Here is a 13,414-nt window from a genome sequence, read left to right as displayed (position 1 = left end):
GTTTTTTGTTTAATCATTTTAGTTGTGTACAACTTTTTGTGATCCTTGTCTGAAGGAAGTTACCTCTTAGTAGGGAAGACTGAGTATATATACTCAGTCTTCCCTACTCTCTCTCTCTCTCTCTCTCTCTCTCTCTCTCAATATATATATATATATATATATACACATATATAATATAAGTTTATAAAAATAAGTGCAACTAGGAATAAATACAAAGTAACTAAATACTTTGGGCAGGGGTCTTAGCAGCTAGAGAGATGGAGGGAGGCTTCATATTGAAGGTAGGGTTTGCCCTGCGTCTTGAAGAGAAAGATTCTATGAGGCAGAAGTGGGAAGGAAGTATGTTCCTGGCATAAGAGATGGCCAGGACAAAGAAACCAGCATGGATTTTCAGTCAAGATGGAGGCTTAGAAGCAGCAAAAGTTCAGACCTCTGAAAATTCTTCCTTAACGATCACAAACTGATGCTCCTAGGAGATTGAAATTCAAACATAACAATAGGACAGAGGTGGAGACCCCTCCTGGACTCAAATCAAAAGGTATGCCCCCCAAAAGCCAGAATCCTAGAACACTCGGGTCTAAGGGGAAGGCAGAAGGAAGGTCCCAGGACCCCTCCCCCCAACCCAGAGTGCTGAGCCTCCAGCAGCAGCGGAAACCTCAGGGCTGGCAAAGGTGCTGTTCTGAAGGACACACCTTGAAAGCAACCTGGGACAGTCTCGGGGTGTCCAATACAGATGGCAGGGAAGCAGCCTGAGAGAGTCAGGGGGAGCCTGTAACCCTGTGGCAGGATCCTTCCATCAGAGTCTCACCGGAGGTTTTTGCCTCGGGGCACATCCAGACCAACCCAGCTGAACCTAATCCCATAATTTCTTCATAATGTCCCTGCCCAGTAAGGGGCATGGGGAGGAAGGAATAACCAAGAATATATGTTGGAATAATTTATCTTCATGGACACATGTTAGTGGTGCCGTTTCTCTACAGCTAAGAGTCTTTTCCCTAACTCCAATTACCTTATGCTGCGAATGGAATGTAGGACCATTGTGAGTTTGGAGAACAGAATATGTAGCTCCCGTATCAATTAGAAAGGTAACTTTATTACCTTCAACCTCGAGAATAATCTTGGGTTTGGCCATGGTGATGGAAACTGGGAGTGAACAAACCCTAGGGCAGCCCTATTCTGAGTCCTCAGGAGACTGGAGGTCAGGAACGTGCCTCTGGGGTCGCAGGGGTCTCTGGTTGATGGGGCACTGCTGTTTCCAGTGTCCCTGTTGGCCACAGGCTGGCCACGGAGTCATGGGCGGTCTTCCCTTCGAAGGACAGTCCTTCGACCAGTGCCCATCCTGTCTGCAGGTGTAGCAAGAGCCCCTTGGCCTCTGCCCATAGGTCAGAGCTGCTGTGAGAAGTTTCTCACGTCTCTGTCCTCCTGTCTCAGCTAGGTCCCTGTTGTGAAAAACCTTAAAAGCAGCATCCATTAATTGGTTAATTGGAGTCTGAGGTCCTAGATCCAGCTTTTGCAGCTTTCGCCTGATGTCTGGGGCAGACTGCCCTATAAAGTGGAGCCTTAAGATAAGTGCCCCCTCATCAGTGTCTTGGTGGACATTGGTATATTGTTTCATGGTTTCCACTAATCAGGACAGGAAGAGGGCTGGATTCTCCTCCTTTACCTGAGTGATCTCTTTGAGCTTATTGTAATTCACTTGCTTTCTAATCTCTTTCTGCATGGCCTCAAGGAGACAGTCTATCATATGGTCTCTCCTAAGTCTGTCCCTTTCATTCATATAGTCCCATCCAGGATCTTGCCCTGGGACTGCGGTGGCACCAGGAACTCCTGCCCATGTGCCAGCTAGGGCCTTCTCATCACTTATTTCTACAGCCAAGTCCCAGATCCGTTTTTTCTTATCTGGGGTACAACAGCTGGAGATAAGAATATGCAGATCTGCCCAGGACAGGTCAAACTGCAGAGTAAGGGATTTAAAGCCCTCAATGAATTTGGTCTGGTTCTCTGAGTAGCGACCCAATTTCTCCTTCATCTGGGCTAGATCAGTCATAGAAAAGGGAACATGTACCCGAGCCAGCCCATCTGGCGAGGGAGGAGGTGGGCCCTGTTGCCATAGCTCAGTCCACTCTGGGTGTGTAGTGGGCTTGGTTGAGGAATGGACGAGGTAACATTATCCTTAGGCAGTGGCAGGTACAAATGGCTATTACAGTTGGGAGTAAAGAGAGGAGTGGTCTCAGGCTCTGAACCTCGAGAATAAGGTGGAGGTTTTGGAGCTGAGGGTTGGGGAGAGGAACCAGGAGAATCTGGAGGAGATTTTGTGGTAGAAGTTAGTTTTGGGGGAGGGGAAGGCCTTGACTGCTCTCAGTCAGTGTAGGAGATGTTATCTCCCTACCTCTCAGGGAAGCTAAATTGCTTGTAGAGCTAAGTCATCCAGAACATCCTGTTGGGGACTTTCCCCAGAAGGGGTCAGTAAGGAGGTGGCAAGGCACCAATGACATAATCGTCCTAGCTCAGGATTCTGGCTGAGTTTAATGAAAGCGGAAATGTAGGGAATGGCTGTCCATTTCCCTTCCCTTTTGCAGAACAAATCCAATTGTCTGATGGTGTTATAATTTAGAGTACCATGGATAGGCCATGTCTCTCGATTACCAAGGATGTAACGTGGCCAGACAACATTACAAAAAGAAATTAATTGCTTTTTCTTTAAGCAGTTTAGTGCCAATTTTCCCCCCAATTTTTAAGTATACACCCCAAACGGGAATCTCGGGGTACACTCTGTCTCTGTCCCATTTAGATGCAGAATGGCCAATTCCACACCGAGGGTCAACAACTGTGCATCCACAGACATTGCCTGACCAAGAGCACTCAGTTTTAACACTGAGGTGAGCACTCAATTGAACACTGAGGCTGCAAGGCTTCCCACACAACTTAGAACCGTCTTCCAGTATAAGGGGGAGCCGACAGATAGACCCCAAACTCCAGTGGCCAGACTGATCTAGGGCCGATGGGAGAGAGAGCATGAAAGAGTTCCCACAAAGATATCACCCAAAAGATGGGGGCTTCAGGAGTCAAAGAAAAGGCTCCTTCCTACCTGAGAAGCTGTGTCCTCACAGATGATCTGGGGTACAGGAGTAGCTTTCAGGAGAGCCAAAAATGTTGGGCGTCAAACAAACCACCTAACACCCCGATGGGAGGGCCCTCATAGGGTTATTTTATCCACTTCTACAGCTGTAAAATTAGAGGGGCAGAATACATGGACTCATGTCTCTCGTATTAAACCCTTTATCCCTCTAGAAACAGGTGGTGAAGGGGGAACGGAAGCCACTTATTACTGTGAGCCACTGGAAGATCTCAAATTCCTCTTCTGCAGAAAGACCCAACCTAAGGACACTTGGAATAAATAGCTCCATTTACTCCTCCTTGTTATCTTAAATCTCTCTTGCTCTAGCCATGACTATCTCTTTCCTTACATTCTTTGACATTTTTGGTATATCAATAATTCCCACTAAGTGGAAATACTCAAGAGTTCAAGAACTACATGAGGTATCCACTTGGATGGCTGATGCCCGTAGAAAGCTGTTTCCTGGCTCATCCTCCTGGAAATCCTTGCTATATGTCCTCTTTGCCCCATTTATCCCTATCATCTTGATAATTGGGAGTATCTTGATATGTGGACCTTGTATTTGTAACCTTGCCATCTCTCTAGTTGCTTCTAGGGTAAAAGCATTCATGGGAGTCACCCAGATGCCAGATGCCACCATAACCATCCCAGCCTGATGCTCTGGACACAGCCTACAGTCAATACATCTCTCTCCTAATGTTAGGCAGGGACATCTCTACGCCCATCTTCAGCTCTAAAGAAGTTACAGAAGACAGACCACCATCCCTTTTTCCCTTACATATTAGGAGAGGGGGGAGATGACATGGGCACTGTACCCCAGAAACCCAGGTGAACTATTATCAGGGAAACTCCCTTGTTTTGCCTCCTCCTGACTCTGAACCTAGAAACACCGAATGACCCCACCTAGGATCTTGAGATGTTTATCTTCTTTTGTCCTCTAGATTTAAGATGGATAAAGAGATGAATCTTTATGCCTCCAGGCAGACCCCAGTCAGATGACTACCTCACCCCACCAAATGGCTGAGGGCTTACCACTCTAAGTTATGTCCCCACCGGGGCATAGGTTCTATTGTAAAAAGGTATAAAAACCTCAGAACTGATGTCGTTGGGGGGAGGGGACAGCCTTTCCTTTCATGCTGTCCTCCCAAGGAACTGCTCCCCATCTTGCTGCCCCACCTTGCTATCCTCCTGGCCATTCTCAACATTACTTTCTAAATTAATAAATCTCTTTTGTGTTTTTAAGCTAAGTTTTGGAGTCTTGCATGCTTGCAAAAGGTATCCTTCCTGAACCCCAAGGCTATCCTTCCAGAGCCCATAACATCATGTACGGATATTTTCTTCACTCCATAGTTTCTCTTTTTCATGTCTTAATTCATTATATTCATATATACCTTTAAAACCATATTCAATTAAAATTATTTTTTAAATCAGCTCTATCGCTTTTGGGGTTAGGTATTCTTCTTCAGTTACAGTGAGCAATACCTAACTTTTTTCTCTTCTAATTTTTATGATGTGTCTTTTGTAGTCAGGTCAGTTTATGGTGATTTAACATGTAAGATGTGAAACTAAATCTAAATTCTTCCAAACTACTTTCCAGTATTCTCAACAGTGACCATAAAAAAGGGAGAATTTTAGTAATTTGTATTCTTGAGTTTACCAAATAGCAAGCTCCTATTTTCACATACTTCCATACTTGTCTTGTCCACATATTTCTTGCTTGTCTTGTCTGTTCTAATAAGTTTTATATGAACATATGTAGTGAAAATAAACAGAATCATAAAAACAATATATACAATTATGTGTTAGGTGGGATGGGGAGGGCATCAGATCAGCCTCTCCATCTCATTAGGACAAAAGGATTAAATGCATATCCAAACACAGAGAAACTTTGGTGCTAAAATACACCAAACTCATTAGGAAAAAAGCAGAGAAAGAGGAGAGATAAAGGATAATAAACAAAAGGAGGGTGAATCATGAAGGGAGTATTAAAAAGAAAAAAAAAGAAAAAAGTAAAGAACTAAAACCAAGAGGGTGCTTATCCATTGGCAATATGCAGGCAAATTGTGGAATATAAATTATTATTAGAATATAAAATATTATTTTTCCAGGAGACACAAAGATATTATTCCAGAAAAATGGAAGAAAACTCATATAAATTGATGCAGAGAAAAGTGAACCAAATCAAAAGAACAATTTCTACAATGGCAAGGGTCAAAAATAACAACTTTGAAAGACTTCAAAATTCTTAGAATTCAGTGACCAATTGCAATTCCAAAGGATCAATGATGAACTTTGCTACTCATCTCCTGACAGAGAAGAGATGACTCAAGACAAATAATGAAATATTTTATTTTGGACTTGACCAGTGGGGGAATTTGTCTTGCTTGAGTGCATATTTGCTACAGGGGTTTAGTTTTGTTTTCCAATGGGAAGAAGAGGAAATCAGTGCTTGTTGTTACAAAATATGTTGTAAAATTTAAAAAATTTAAATTTAAAAGTTATGAACATAAAATTTGAAATAAAGTGTTGACCCAGAGCAAAAAGTATCTAAGAGATAAAGATGTAAATAGAATAAAGAAATAGAAAGGAGAGAAGGTATAGCCAGTGCCAGAGAAAAGAACCATGGTTTAGTACCAATTTAGTAAGGACTAATAAATGAAAAGAAATCAAAGATGAGAAGGAATTTATCAATTATTAATTATAATTCCAAAGGCCATAGTGGAAGGGAAGGGTCGAGCTGGCTTGTGAAATGGGTGGGGTTGGGTTGATGGGAATGGGGATGAAAGAATATGGGGAGGGAGCTAGGGATAGTTTTCTCTTAAATGGTCACTAATTAACTATTATGGGGATAGGGAAAGAAGGAGAAGTAGGTATAAAGAAATCATGGGTCATAGTTATGGAGGTAAACTCAGCCTCCAAAGGTTCATAGGGAACTAGACTTAGCTTTGGCCTATTGTTTCACCTGGAAGGCTAGTTTAGGGAATGTTATCTTTTGGGTAGGGAGGTGATGCATGGTGGCTCCTGAGCTGTTAGGAGACTAGTCCTTGGCTGGGTCAGGGTTGCCAAATATAGCTGTTTCTTATTCTTTCTTCCTCTTTTCTTCCTCAGTGACTAATGACAACTCCTATAGGCTATCAGCAAGAAGAATAATGGGACAAGAGCAGAAGAGAGAAATTAAAATAGGTAGAAAGAGAAAAGCCTCAGCACATTATAGAAAGAAGGTCCAACTCAAGAGTATTCTCATGAAGGGTGTGGTAGATAGCTGATTTGGAAGACTAAAACTTTACAACAGATTTAACATCAGAGAGGTAGCACATTGGGAAACTACCTTCTCTGGGAGTATTGTGCCATCATGGACAATATCCTATTTCAGAAGAAGGAAAATGATGTCTTGAAGTTTTAACTCAAAGGAACACAAAGATCAAAGAAGGAATAACAAAGGATATGGACTACGAATCAAACAATAGAAGTTAATAATTGCAGGAGGGTAAAGAAGAGGGATAAACAAAGATTAGAAAAATAATTTTTTAAAAGCCCAGAAGAAAACAATAATAAACAAAAGAAGTAGGAGGGGATCAGAGAAGAATGGTTTTTGTAATACCCCCTTAACAGAGAAGGAAAGTATAGAGATAACTAATTAAATAAAAGGAAATGAAGATTTAAGCAGAACCTCTCAAGCTGGAGAAAGGATTCTAAAAAACAAAGTAAAAATAAAACAACAGAAAATGAGGGGCAGAGAAGTGAGGCTAAAGTAGAAATAACATTCCTATTTCAGGTGGATTTATAGGAAGATTCTTTCAGACTTTTATCAGCACGATACAATTTATTTTCTTTCCTTTTTTTAAAACCTTATCTTCCATCTTGGAATTAGTATGGAATATTGCTTCCAAGACAGAAATGCAGTAAGGGCTAGGCAATAGAGAGCAATAGAGAGATGCCCAGCATCACACAGATAGGAAGCATCTGAGGCTGAAATAGTCCCAGGGGGCAGGACTGGGACCAGAGTTCCCCACGTAAGGATGAGGGAAAAAATAATAGAGGAATACAAAGGTGGAATTATAAGGACCTTGCCTGTAGGTAAGGACAAGGGAAAAGATAAGAATCAAAAGATAACAGACACAGTATGGAGTTGGAAGGGTTTTGCCTTGCTGATGGCTGGCAAATACAGTTTATTGCATGCTGCTAACAACTTTTAAAGGTACAGATCACAAAAAATGAAAGCATTCATTTGAGATGGGTCCTTGGGAAAGTGCAACAAGGATGGTAGATCTGACACCTGGCGCAGGATAAGGATTCCAGGAATTAGGGTGAGAGTATTTCCAAAAAATGTAGATAGGCACTTGGGGTAATATTATGACTTTTTTTTTCTCTAGTGCTGTTTATTGAGTCCCATCCAAGGTTCATGGAACTGTGAGCAATAGCATGTCTTTGCCAGCAATAGACATATATTACTATGAGAAGCCTAAAGGAAGGGAGGGAGAGGGCACTTGGGCTCATTCTCAGACAAACTCTGAGTTTTGACCTCTTGACAGAGGGCACTCAGATCTTTATCTTAGATGGGCTCCAAGTTATCAACCTTTGACATGAGGCCAGATTTGAACCTAGGACCTCTTGTCTCTAGGCCTGGCTCTCAATCCATCAAACCATCCAGCTGCCCCTGCCTTTTATTTTAAACCCTTATCTTCTGTCAGAATTAATAATGTGTTTTGGTTCTAAGTCAAAAGAGCAGTAAGGGCTAGGCAATGGGGGTGAAGTAACTTGTCCAGGGTCACACAGCTAGGAAGTGTCTAATGCCAAATTTGAACTCAGGACTCTTGTCTCCAGGCCTAGCTCTCTATTCACTGAGTCACCTAGCTGCCCCCATTTACATATTCTTTTCAATAGCCTTGTTTTAGGGAACTTATTCTCAGAATTTAGGAAAAATAGTACGAAATTGCCAAATTTCTTTTTTGAAGGAAATATAGATGCAATATTTAAACCAAGGGAGGAAAAGCCTAAGAGAAGAATAGACTAGTATCATTAATGAATATCAGTCTTAAAATTTTAGATAAATCTTAAATAATATTTTATTAATTAACACTGTTATATTTAATTTATTTATTATATATAACATATTATATATAATCTTTAAATTAATATTAATATCTTTAAATAAAACATTTTATTTTCCAAAGAGAAAAAGAATGTTGTGCCAGGCTATACAAAAAGTCAGTTACAAAGAAAATATTTTTCTTTACTAAAATGTAGTTAATTAAATGAAAATATGGTGTGTTATAGGTATAGAAACAGTCATATCAAAATAGGAGAGATACAGTTTTGTGCTCAGTGGAATAGTATGTGTGTGTGTGTGTGTGTGTGTGTGTGTGTCTGTTTGTCTAAGTATAAAATACTTCACAAATATTTCTGAAAGAAGTCATTTATGACATTTGTATGCACACCTTTAACTCTCCTATATCTAGAAACTTCCATTCATTCCTACTGGAATTTGGCTGCAGGGGTTGGCTTTACTAGCAAAAAGTTATTTGAGTCATCTATTCAGATAGACAAACACAGGCTTTCTTAAGGCTCAGAAGCAGCTGTTATTCACTGCCTACTACAAGGGAACTCTTTAGTGAATCTCTCTGCCTTGTAGTCATCAGAGGATTCAGGGAAAGGTGTGGCTCCCTGCTGGAGCTCCTACCACCCACCATCCTCCTTGAAGGCATCTTGGCACACTCCACATTACTAGATTTGGACAAGCAGCAGCCTTAGACACCTTAGTTTTCTCTCTCTCCCCCTCCCAAACTGCCAGGCTCTAACTCCTCTCAAGTGTTACAAGATGCTGATGATAGTCATGCTACCCTTTTCTTTGTATTAAAAAAAAAAACCTTCAATGGTCCTGCTTTATTGGGGGATGGATCACCACTGATAAATCCCCCCTTTCCGCTAGTGTCTCCTATTAAAAACAAAGAAAGGAAGAAAAATCCCCAACCTGTCAAGCAAAACAAATCCCCAAATGGCCCAAGTACAAAGAAGAGGGAGGGTGAAAGTAAAGGATAGATTCAGCTCCTCAAAAGGAACACTGTGATCAGAGATAGGGAATAAGGTCCTATTTGTACAAAACATTTTAGCAACTTTTTAAAAGTTTATTTATTTATTAATTTAGACTATTTTTCCATGGTTATATGATTCATGTTCTTTCCTACCTTCCTCCCATAGTCAATGAACAATTCCACTGGGTTTAACATGTGTCATTGATCAATACCCATTTCCATATTATTAATATTTGCACTAGCATGATTATTTAGAGTCTACATCCCCAATCACATTCCCATCAAACCATGTGGTCAAGGAAATGTTTTTCTTCTGTATTTCTGCTCCCACAGTTCTTTCTTTGGATGTGGATAGCATCCTTTCTCACAAGTCCCTCAGAAATGTCCTGGATCAATGCATTGTTGCTAGTAGAGAAGTCCATTACATTTGATTGTACCACAGTGCATCTGTCTCTGTGTATAAGGTCCTCCTGGTTCTGCTCCTCTCACTCTGCATCACTTCCTGGAGGTCATTCCAGTTCACATGGAATTCCTCTAGTTCATTATTCCTTTCAGCACAATAGTATTCCATCACCAACAGATACCACAATTTGTTCAGCCATTCCCCAATTGAAGGGCAGCCCCTCATTTTCCATTTTTTTTTTTGCCAACACAAAGAGCGCAGCTATAAATATTTTTGTACAAGTCTTTTCTCTCATTATCTCTTTGGGGTAGACCCAGCAGTGGTATGGCTGGATCCAAGGACAGGCAGTCTTTTAGTGTCTTTTGGGCATAGTTCCAAATTGTCTTCCAGAATGGTTGTATCAATTCACAACCTCACCAGCAGTTTAGCAGCTCTTTTTTGAGTGGTAAAGTATTGGAATAAGAGGGGGTGTCCATTAGTTGGGAAATGGATGAACAAGCTGTGGTATATGACTGTTGTGCCATAAGGAATGATGAACAGATGAGTTCAGAAAAACCTGGAAAGACTTATATGAGCTGATGCAAAGTGAAGTGAACAGAACCAGAAGAACAGTGTATATAGTAACAGAAATATTAAATGATGATCAACTGCAAAGGATTAAATTATTATCAGCAAAACAAGGACCCATGATAACCCCAAGGGACTCATGATAAAAAATGTTCCCTAAAGCCAAAAAAGGAGCTATTGGAGTCTGGTTGTAGATTAAAGTATACCATCTTTCACTTTATTTCTTTCATAAGTCTTTTATTGTATGTATAATATGTATTTTCTACCATGGCATATTGGATGAAAGTTTTGAGAGCCAAGCCCATGGTCTCCCAAAGTGAAGGGTCCTTCTGATTAGGTGGAGCAGTCAGATGAATAAGAGATGAGAGATGACCAAGTGCTCAGACCTGTGTTTAGGTGTCACTCAGTGTTCTGCCATTGCATAGGGTTTGCATTTATTTTATATCTTCAGTGAGTACATGCTTTTCTGGCAGACAATCATTTTTCAACATACATGTTTCCATAGAACCTAACAACCAAATGCGAAGCCTAAGGAGATAGTCAACAAAACATTGTTGCTAAGTGTAGGGTCAAAGGGTAGAATCAAAATGTCCCAAATATAGGTTGGGGAATTCAGAGCACAAATTTGCCAGAAGTTTTTATGCCTAGAAAAGAGGGTCCTATCTAAGTGGGTATATAAGAATTCTTAGATTTAATTTTGTAAGTAGGATCTCCTGGTAATATCCTGGGGGACAGAGTGGAACATCTGTATTAACCTTGAAAGCATGTTGCTCTCATGTATTTTTCCCGGTGCTAAGTAAGAATAATAATCATAGTAATTCCAATAATAAGGGGATGTTAATAAGGAAAGTCACTTAGGTGGGTTTCAGTGGATGTTTCCATCCTTCATGGGGGCTGCTTTGCAGTCCCTGGTTTCCATGTGTGACTGTGTCAAACAGCATAGTTTTTGATGGCTCCCAGCATGAAAGCACTAGTATAACCTACATCAGTTTCTTTACTTCTGGTGGGGGTAGAGAATAGACAAAGAGAATATGAACCACAAAATGTCAGAAAACATTGTCAAAGGTATTTCTAAAAGAAGTTAAAAAAATAAAGGAAAATATTTAAAAAGTGGGTTTGCTCACTTCACCTTGCATCATTTGCCACTTCCAGGTTTCTTGGAAATCAGGGTTCTTGGATCAGTAGGGCAGTTGAATAGAGCATAATTCAAGTAGAAACAATCTCTATTGGCTGCTTATTGACTTAGAAAACTACAAATTAACATTGTATTGTATATCTATTTATTTTGTTAAACATTTCCCAATTACTTTTTTTTAACCCTTACCTTCTGTCTTAGAATCAGTTCTGAGTATTGTTTCCAAGGCAGAAGAGGGGTAAGGGCTAGGCAAGAGGGGCTAAGTGACTTGCCCAGGGTCACACAGCTGGGAAGTATCTGAGGCAAAATTTGAAGCCAGGACCTTCTACTTCTAGGCCCAACTCTCAATCCACTGAACCACCTAGTTGCTTTGGAATCTTTATGACTTTTGTGAATCTTTTCAACCAAATGTCGATGTAAGTTGTTTTCACAGCCCACTTTTGTCTTTCCCAACTTTGATCTTCCATGGTGGTGGCCATCCATAGCTACCGAGTCATTCATCTTTACCCTATCCTTATCTACTGATCCTTTCCACCAAAGCCTTTACCACACACCCAAGTTTCCATTATCCTCAAAAGGATGTCGCTGGATCCTGCCATCTCCTACCACTATTGTTGTACATCCCTCCTTTCTTTTTCTGTCAAACTCTTAGAGAAAGCTTCCCTCTCAGGGTACTGAATTCTCTCTGGCTTCACTTTCCCAGAACCAAGCTTCTCCCCTTCAGCTTCTTCTGAGTACTCTGAAGGGTCTGGAATCTCTTTCTCTAATGTCATTGATTTGAGCCTCCACAGGTTTTATCTGGTCCTTCCTATTGTAAGGACTCCCTCCCCTTATAAACCTTAACCACTAATGAGTGTAGAGAAGCCCCATTCAATTTAAACACTTAACATTTAGAAATCTGAGCAAGAATAAAAGTGTAATTATGTCCTTCTACCACATTGTGGGCACATTCTCCCCTGTTGGGGACAGTAGATTTGAACTTATTTCAGTTTCCCCAGATCATATCATATCACCCAGAACAGTGATGGTGAACCTTTAAGACAATGCATGCTATGCCCCCCCGCCCCCACTGGGTGCCATACCCTGCCTCCCCAGATAGAGGTGGGAGAAAGGGAGAGAGAAGTCTGAGTGCTCCACTCAGGGGAGGAAGTAAGTGCTTCCTTTGGGCTATTGGGCAGAGGAGTGGGTAATGAGAGGTCTCACCTGGAGAGGGGAAGGGGAGAGGCTTGAGCACTCTGCTCAAGGGAGGAATAAGCACTTCCATTGGGCTGCTGGGCAGAAGGGCAGGGAGATGTGGTGGAGAGGGGTAAGGGAGCAGCTCCACTGGATTTCCTTTGCCTTTATAGTAACTAACTCTGAAGACTGATGGCATGCATGCCCACAGAGAAGTCTCTGTGTGCCATCTTTGGCATGTGTGCCATAAGTTCACTATCATGGACTCAGAGTTTCTTAGGCAAGGGAGAGCCCAATAGAAGCTGTCTCCTAGTCTACCTCAGAATCCCTTGGCCATGCTGCTGTTATGGTCAGATGAGCAAGAGACCCCAAAGGGGTGGCTCCCTCATGACAAGAAGCCAAAGCATTTCAGGTATGGGTCACCACAGGGCTGGAAGTAATGAGAGACAGAGAGAGAGAGAGAGAGAGAGAGAGAGAGAGAGAGAGAGAGAGAGAGAGAGAGAGAGAGAGAGAGAGAGAGAGAGAGAGAGGGAGAGAGAGAGAGAGACAGAGACAGAGACAGAGACACAGAGACAGAGACAGAGAGAGACAGACAGAGAGACAGACAGAGAGACAGAGACAGAGAGACAGAGAGAGATAGAGACAGAGAGAGAGAGAGAGAAAGAGACAGAGAGAGAGAAAGAGGAAGGGAGGGAAGGAGACAGAGACAGAGACAGACACACACATATAGAGAAAGAGAGAGAGACAGAGACAGAGACAGAGAGAGACAGAGAGAGAGACAGAGAGACACAGAGAGACACACACAGAGAGAGAGAGACAGAGAGACAGACAGACAGAGAGAGACAGAGACAGAGAGACAGAGAGAGAGAGAGAGAGAGAGAGAGAGAGAGAGAGAGAGAGAGAGAGAGAGAGAGAGAGAGAGGTGTTATCTCTTTTCCTCTATACTTCAAGGAATGCTGTTAAACATACCCTACCCTTTCCCCAAT

The sequence above is a fragment of the Monodelphis domestica genome, chromosome 4, assembly GCF_027887165.1.
Source record: "Monodelphis domestica isolate mMonDom1 chromosome 4, mMonDom1.pri, whole genome shotgun sequence".
NCBI classification, from domain to species: domain Eukaryota; kingdom Metazoa; phylum Chordata; class Mammalia; order Didelphimorphia; family Didelphidae; genus Monodelphis; species Monodelphis domestica.
This window is presented reverse-complemented; position numbering follows the sequence as displayed.